This window comes from Zingiber officinale, chromosome 1B, assembly GCF_018446385.1.
Source record: "Zingiber officinale cultivar Zhangliang chromosome 1B, Zo_v1.1, whole genome shotgun sequence".
NCBI lineage: Eukaryota > Viridiplantae > Streptophyta > Magnoliopsida > Zingiberales > Zingiberaceae > Zingiber > Zingiber officinale.
The window spans coordinates 33,464,701-33,471,829 of NC_055986.1; positions in this window are offsets into that span (position 1 = coordinate 33,464,701).

Below are 7,129 nucleotides of genomic sequence, written 5' to 3' on the forward strand. Positions count from 1 at the left end.
GTGTATCAGAGTGAGGACGCCCTTCAACGGACTAATCGCCGAGAAGAGCATTTCATCAAAATGGCCGGCTCAAATATTCATCCACCCAAATTCGAAGGGGACTTCTCATGGTGGAAGAAGAAAATGGAGGTATTTTTCAATACCGATTTTGACATTATGCTAATCATGAGAAGTGGTTTTGAAGAACCCAAGGATGAATGCAATGAGACAATCGACATAACAAGATGGACCAAAAGGCAAAAAGAAGAGCATCTAGCAAATTCCAAGGCAATGCATCACCTACTACATGTTCTTCCACAACAAGAAGTAACAAGAATTCACTACAAGAAAAAAGCTAATAGACAACGCTTTTAAAGCGTTGTCTTTGTGCCTGAAAAAGCGTTGTTAAAGGCACTGTTGTTAAAAGTCTGCTCAACGACAACGCTTTTAAAGCGTTGTCGTTTGTAACAAAGACAACGCTTTTACAACGCTTTAAAAGCGTAGTCATGTTTTGCAAAGACAACACTATTACAACGCTTTAAAAGCGTTGTTATTTTTTTACAAAGACAACACTTTTTGCAACGCTTTAAAAACATTGTCGTTTTAAAGAAAAAAATAATAAAAATTATTTAAAAATCATTATTTTTATATTTACAAAATTATTATTTTTCTTTTACTATGTTCATATTCAAATTTTACATATAATCAGCTCAGCTAATGATTTCAAACTCATACCAAAATAATAAAATTCTGACATTGAAGTAATATTAGTATTTACATGAGAAGCTAGTAAATATCAAAATTAACACTAATTATGTTTCAAAGTAGATGGTGATATTCACATTTAAAACAAAAGAGCACAAAATAACTAGCGACCTTGAAACCAACAATTTGTTTACTTCTACTAGCTACACTCAAAAATTATTATCGGCTTGAGAACAGGACAAAGCAGTACAGTAATTACTAGCACAATACTGAAGAAGTAGCTAAGCTTTCTCAATCTATTACAGGAATAAGCAATTGGATTTTGTCTAGGATCTTTGTGAGCTTTGAACAGATTGAACAGTTGGCCTGAAATATAAACAAAAAATTACAGTCAATAGTTTGAACCAAAAAATTACTTCTACTAGCTATTTTCTATAAATGAACCAAAACTCATTACTTAGAAATGAAATGCTTGCAGAAAGAAAGAAAGAAAGCTTGCAGAAATGCAACATTTCTTCAAACTGCAGAAAGAAAGCTTGCAGAAATGAAACGCTTTCTTCTAAGCAAACGCTTTCTTGAAAAAAGTACTGTTGTTGTAGAAAAGCATTGTTGTTGCAATGTTTCTTCTCTGCAGTTTCTAATATACAGAGAAAGTTTGCAATTTCTCCATTCTAAAATGCATACAGTATTTCTCCATTAATCTTAAATGCATATAGTATTTGCAGAAAGAAAACTAAAATGAAACGTTCTTTGGAATATGAGTTTAACAAATAGTGAAAAATTGCCAACTTCCTACATAAAACTTGTAGAATTTTTAGTTTAACATGCTTGATAGACTTAAAGCTTGCCAAAATCTTGCATAAAGCTTGCAAAAATCTTGTAGAAAACTTGCAGAATATTTGCAAAGAAAGCTTGCAGAATAAACTTAATATTGTGCCATTCATCACAATGCCGATGACCGAACCCATAATGACTTAGCATGAATTAAGGGCAACAAACTGAAGACAAGAAAGAATAATATGCTGAATTATCTGAAGCACCAACATGTATATTTAGATAACATGGAGAACCATCAAAGACACATTAGAAAAAAGCCAAATGAGACCCCAAGCGCACCTCTGGTTGTATTTCATCGATTCTCCAATGAAAAACAAAAATCAGTGACCTAACTGCAATGCAGGAGTTACAAAGCAGCAGCAGGAAATGAGTGTATCATGGCTACAAGTAACGATTATGGAAGCTAGAAAAACAAAATAATTACCCCCATTCACAAGGAAGTTCAATAAGTGGAAGACCTTCTGCGTCGTCCAACCAAACTCTGATGCTCGACATTCCATTCTAACTATTTGAATCTGCAAATTAAGAAACATGAACAACTGAGATGAATTTTCTTAATTATCTTCTAAAACCTTCTGTAATCTCTCAATACAGCCTTCTCAAAATACAGCTCAATAATTATTAGGCTAACAAGGGAAATAGAAGACCCAAGCACCACAAATGAATTCTTAATTTCCTATATCACATATGCACCGACCCACATCAAAATCCGAGTGTAGCTAATTTGAAACCTAGCATTTAGAGCAATATCTAACGTAGTTCAAGAGGTTCTAAAATCATTTGCCACTCCTCAATGAAAACTGAATTCAATATCCAGATAAACCTAAAAACAAATGATTATAGATCAACCATCATTACAAAGCCAATATGGATACTATTGAAAAGACAATAAAGAAAAGAAACAACAAAACCTGAACTACCTTGCCACAGAATTGTTGAATTTCTCTTCAAGTCTAAAGATAGATCACATCCTACTTTCTCCAGAATTCCACGCCAGCAGAACAAATAGATACCAGATTCAACAAATCCATAGCAACTATTGTGACACCCAATCTAAAGTTGCTATTCTCCAGCAACAAATATACAGCAGGAGCTACATAATGAACACAATAAGCCTTCTGCGCATCCACTTAAAGCACCCCCTAAACCTCCTCTTTGCCCCAAATAATGATGTGTGCCTCCAAATTTTGAGCCTGTCTATATTGATTTACAAGAAACCCGAACCTATGGAAGACCGATCCTCTCCAATTTGCAAATTCCATAGAGTACCTGGTCCATATTTTGTCTAAACAATACTCTCAATTAGTCAAATTGGCCGTTCGAATAAATATTAGCAGCTAAATCAAGACGAGACAAGAACAGAAACCCTCGATCCAGAAATACAATCGAAAATAAGGGAAGAGGAAATTACGAGGGCGACAGCGAACATGAGGCCGTAGAGGACGGCAAGGGTGTGGAAGATCCGATCCTGCCACAAGACGGAGTTGTTCACCTCGTCCCACCAATCGTCGCCGCTCCGAAGCAAGAGAAAGACCGACGGCGAGGCCATCAGGTGGCGCATCCGCCAGGGCTAAAACTTTCCGGCGAGGAGAGGTTACTCTGCAGAATCTGGGAGAGAGAGAGGAAGAGGAAGAGCCAGAAACAAAAATGGAAAAGACTAAAAAAATAGAAGAAAAAAAAGAGGGAAAATGGAGGGGAAAGGGAAGGACGGAGAAAGGTTCTCGCAGGCGTCGCCGAAACCGCGGGGCAGCGAGACGAAGAACACTGTTAATGATTCTTGTTTATTTCTTGTTTGTTAAGACGGAGAGGAGGACGCAGAGCTCGAACTGCTCCACTTTGTACTCCTCGCAGACGGAGGGAGCGCACTGGGAGAGGAATCCTTGCGGAAAAGAATCCCTAAATTCCCGCCCGCTGCGGAATCCCTGCGGAAAAGAATCGGTCGGAGACTGAGCGCAGAAGAAGAGCCCGGAGGCGGGAGGAGAGGGAGGGGAAGAGGTAGGTGCGGTGGATCGCCTCAGCACGGGATCTGCCGCTTGAGAGGAGGAGTTGACGAGAACTAGGGCATGAGAGGAGGAGTTGGGAGAAGGGTTCGGGAGGGATTCGATCGGAAGATAGGTGGGCGAGTGAAACTATAGTTTTATGCTCATTATTTGATTCAACGGTTTATATTAATCTGGATTTAGATGAGGACTTGACAATAGACAATACTTTTTAAAAAATATTGTCTTTGACCCATAAAAATCACTAATAGACAACGGTTTTAAAAAAAGTGTTGTCTATTAATAAGAAAATAGTGAAATAGACAACGGTTTTCACTAAAAGCGTTGTTAAAAAAAAAAAGACAACGCTTTTTTAAAAAAACGTTGTCTTTTAAGTGTTGTAGAATCCCATTTTTCTTGTAGTGATTGGAAACTATACAAGTGCCAAAGACTTGTGGGAAAAGCTAGTGGAGCTTCATGAAGGGACATCGGAAGCAAAATTGGCAAAAAGAGACCTCCTTCGAACTCAACTCAACAATATCAAGCTTGAGAAAGGAGAAAAGGTATCAATTTTACATTCTAGAATTAAGGAAATTATTAATGGGCTAACAAGTGTAGGTGAGACACTTTCAAATCGAGACATGATGATGAAAGCCCTAAATGCTTTCCCAAGAACCACAACTTGGAGCTCCATTGTAGATTCATACTACATATCAAAGGACCTAGAGAAATCCTCTCTAGATGAACTCTTCTCAACAATGGAGCTTCATGAAACAAGAGTTGAAGGATTAGATGGAGAAGCTCATAGATCAAGAGGAGTAGCCCTTGTGGCAAACAAGGGAAAGGGAAAGAAGAAGAAATCTTCATCAACACCATCTTTCGACTCCGAAGAATCAAGTGCCTCAATGGATAGCGATCAAGAGGCATATATGGTAAGGAAGATGAGAAAGGCATTTAAATCTTTTTCTTCTAACAAATCTCGTGCTAGGAAAAGTACTAGAAGCAAAAGTAGGACAAGGAAGATCATTTGCTATAATTGTCAAGGAGAAGGACACATAAGAGATGATTGTCCTCTCTTGAAGAGGAAGGAAGGGAAGAAGAGGGAGGAGAAGAAGACAAAAGAAAAAGGGAAGAAGGCTCAAAACCTAAAAGCAACATGGGATGATCCTTCATCATCATCGGAGGAAGAAGAGCACCATGTAGTCAATTTTGCACTAATGGGAATTGATGATATAGCCTCCACCTCATCTGAAAATGAAGAGGGAAAGAGCTCAAGTGAAGATGAAGAGGGGAGCTCAAGTGAAGGGGGAGGTCAAACATCGGATTCGGACGTCTCGGTAAGTGAGGTACATAATCTTCCTCCTCATGTCTTAATTAAAATTATTTCATGCACAAATGATGATTTTTTTAAGGCAAAAAGAAAGAACAAATCCTTGAAAAATGATATTTGCATGCTTAAGGAAAAATTAGAATCCATGACTATTAAGGATAATGATATGCATGCTTCTTCTACAAATTCAAATGATTCATGTTTAGAAGAAGAAAATAAGAAATTAAGGGAAAAGGTAGAATACCTTACCAATGCCCTTAGAAAATTTGAAATTGGCTCTAAAACCCTAAATATGATCATTGGGAGCCAAAGGGCAAGTTTAAAGAAAAATGGGTTAGGATACAATGAACCCAATAATGAAAAGACCTACCATTGTCTACTTGCTAGGGGGCAATCAAAAACCAAGACCATAGATAGAAAATGGATCCCCAAGGAATATTTGGTAAACCCAATTAAGAAGAACCTCTATTGGGTACCAAAATCAATCCTCAAGGGTTAGAGGATTTTGGATCAAGTCAACCATGATAATCATAATTCAAATCATTGAAAAATGGTTGACTTGAGGCCTTAAGAGGGAGCACTTAGCCTTGATAGAAAATCATGATCAAAAGGGCTAAGTAGAGGTTACCTCTATCACACAATGATTTGCATTATTTTCTAACCATAAATGTGAGATATTAGGATGATACAAATAATTCACTTATGCTTATGGCATTTTGATGAGTTATGAAATGTATCAAATTTTAGTGATCATAGGCCAACTATGGGGAAAGCAAATGTTTAATTAATGGACATCTTGCCCATAGATCATAGTTGGACATTTCAAATATTTTGAAAACAATTCTATGTTTTATTTACAGTGGATAGTTATTTTGAAACATATGAATTCAAAACTATGGTTTAATTTGATACAAACTTGAGTGATTTTTCAAAGTGTTTGAGTTTTTATCAAAACATTCAAAAATATGATGAATTTCATGAAAAAATATTTTTCCTTGGTAAAGAACAATATAAGAAATGTGTGTTCAAAATTTCATGATTTTTCGAATTTTCTAGAATTTTCTATGCATTTCTGAAGTTGGTTGTAAAATGCTGAAATTCAATTTGGTTTGTGCCAGTCGACTGCGACAGTTAGCAGTCGACTGGTAGCTGTTTTCCAGCACTTTCAAGAGCTGGTTTTGGGTATTTTTAAGTCCACATTGATACCATAGTATGTATACATGTTTGGTACAATTTTTGATGGTGTCAAAGGGGGAGAAATGCAAAGGTTTAAGTTAAAAACCTAACTATGTGCAAAACTTGAAAATTATGGTTGAGAGCATATGTTAAGGGGGAGCTTGGGTATTATGCTTCATGTTTACATATTGCTTCTAATTTTCATGTTGATATTTATGCCTAACTTAAACATATTGCCACACATCAAAAAGGGGGAGATTGTTGGTGCAATCGACCTAGGTTTTGATCGGTACGATCATAGTTTTGATGTGTGTGTCAAAGAGTTTAAGTTAGGTTCACCCTTGTATCTGATATGTGTATTTGAGTTGTGCAAGTTCACAGGATACACATGCGACTCAGGTTGATGGCTTCGGGTCCGGTGAAGGATGAAGCATCCGAGGGACCGTGGACAAGGCAGCGAGGACAAGAGCCAAGGGAAGCAATTTCAAGGCATACGCAAAGGATGGCATTGGGGACGAGCCGCAGGCTTGAATGCATCCGAGGGACGAGAGCCAAAGAAAGTATGCTTGAAGGTTCTGTTAAAGCTGTAAAGGAAGCGTCAAAAGAGTCGTAAGGGTGAGGGTACGAGTGCACGAGAGATTGTACTCGGAGTAAAAGTATAAGTTTTAGGGTTTACTGTAGCAGTACTGTAGCAGTCGACTGCATGTTTTAGCAGTCGACTGATGCAGTCGACTGGGCACGAACAGAATGGTTCTGTTCGTTCGGTCGGTGTGGATCAGTCGACTGTAAGTTTTAGCAGTCGACTGCACCAGTCGACTGCTAGTTTTAGCAGTCGACTGGTAAATGATCGTTGGTGTTGGAAAGTAGCCGTTGGCTACCTCTAACGGTAACACCAGTCGACTGATGATTTTGTCAGTCGACTGGTGCCGAGATGAGTTGATATGATTGTAAGACCGTTGGATTCGATAGAGGGGGGGGGGTGAATATCGATTCGATAAAGATGAGTATAAACGCAGCGGAAAAATAAAATAGACACAGGTGTTTTTTACTTCGTTCGGAGCCTGTGACGACTCCTACTCGAAGGCCCGTACTCCGTGAGTACTTTCGTTGGGCAATCACTATC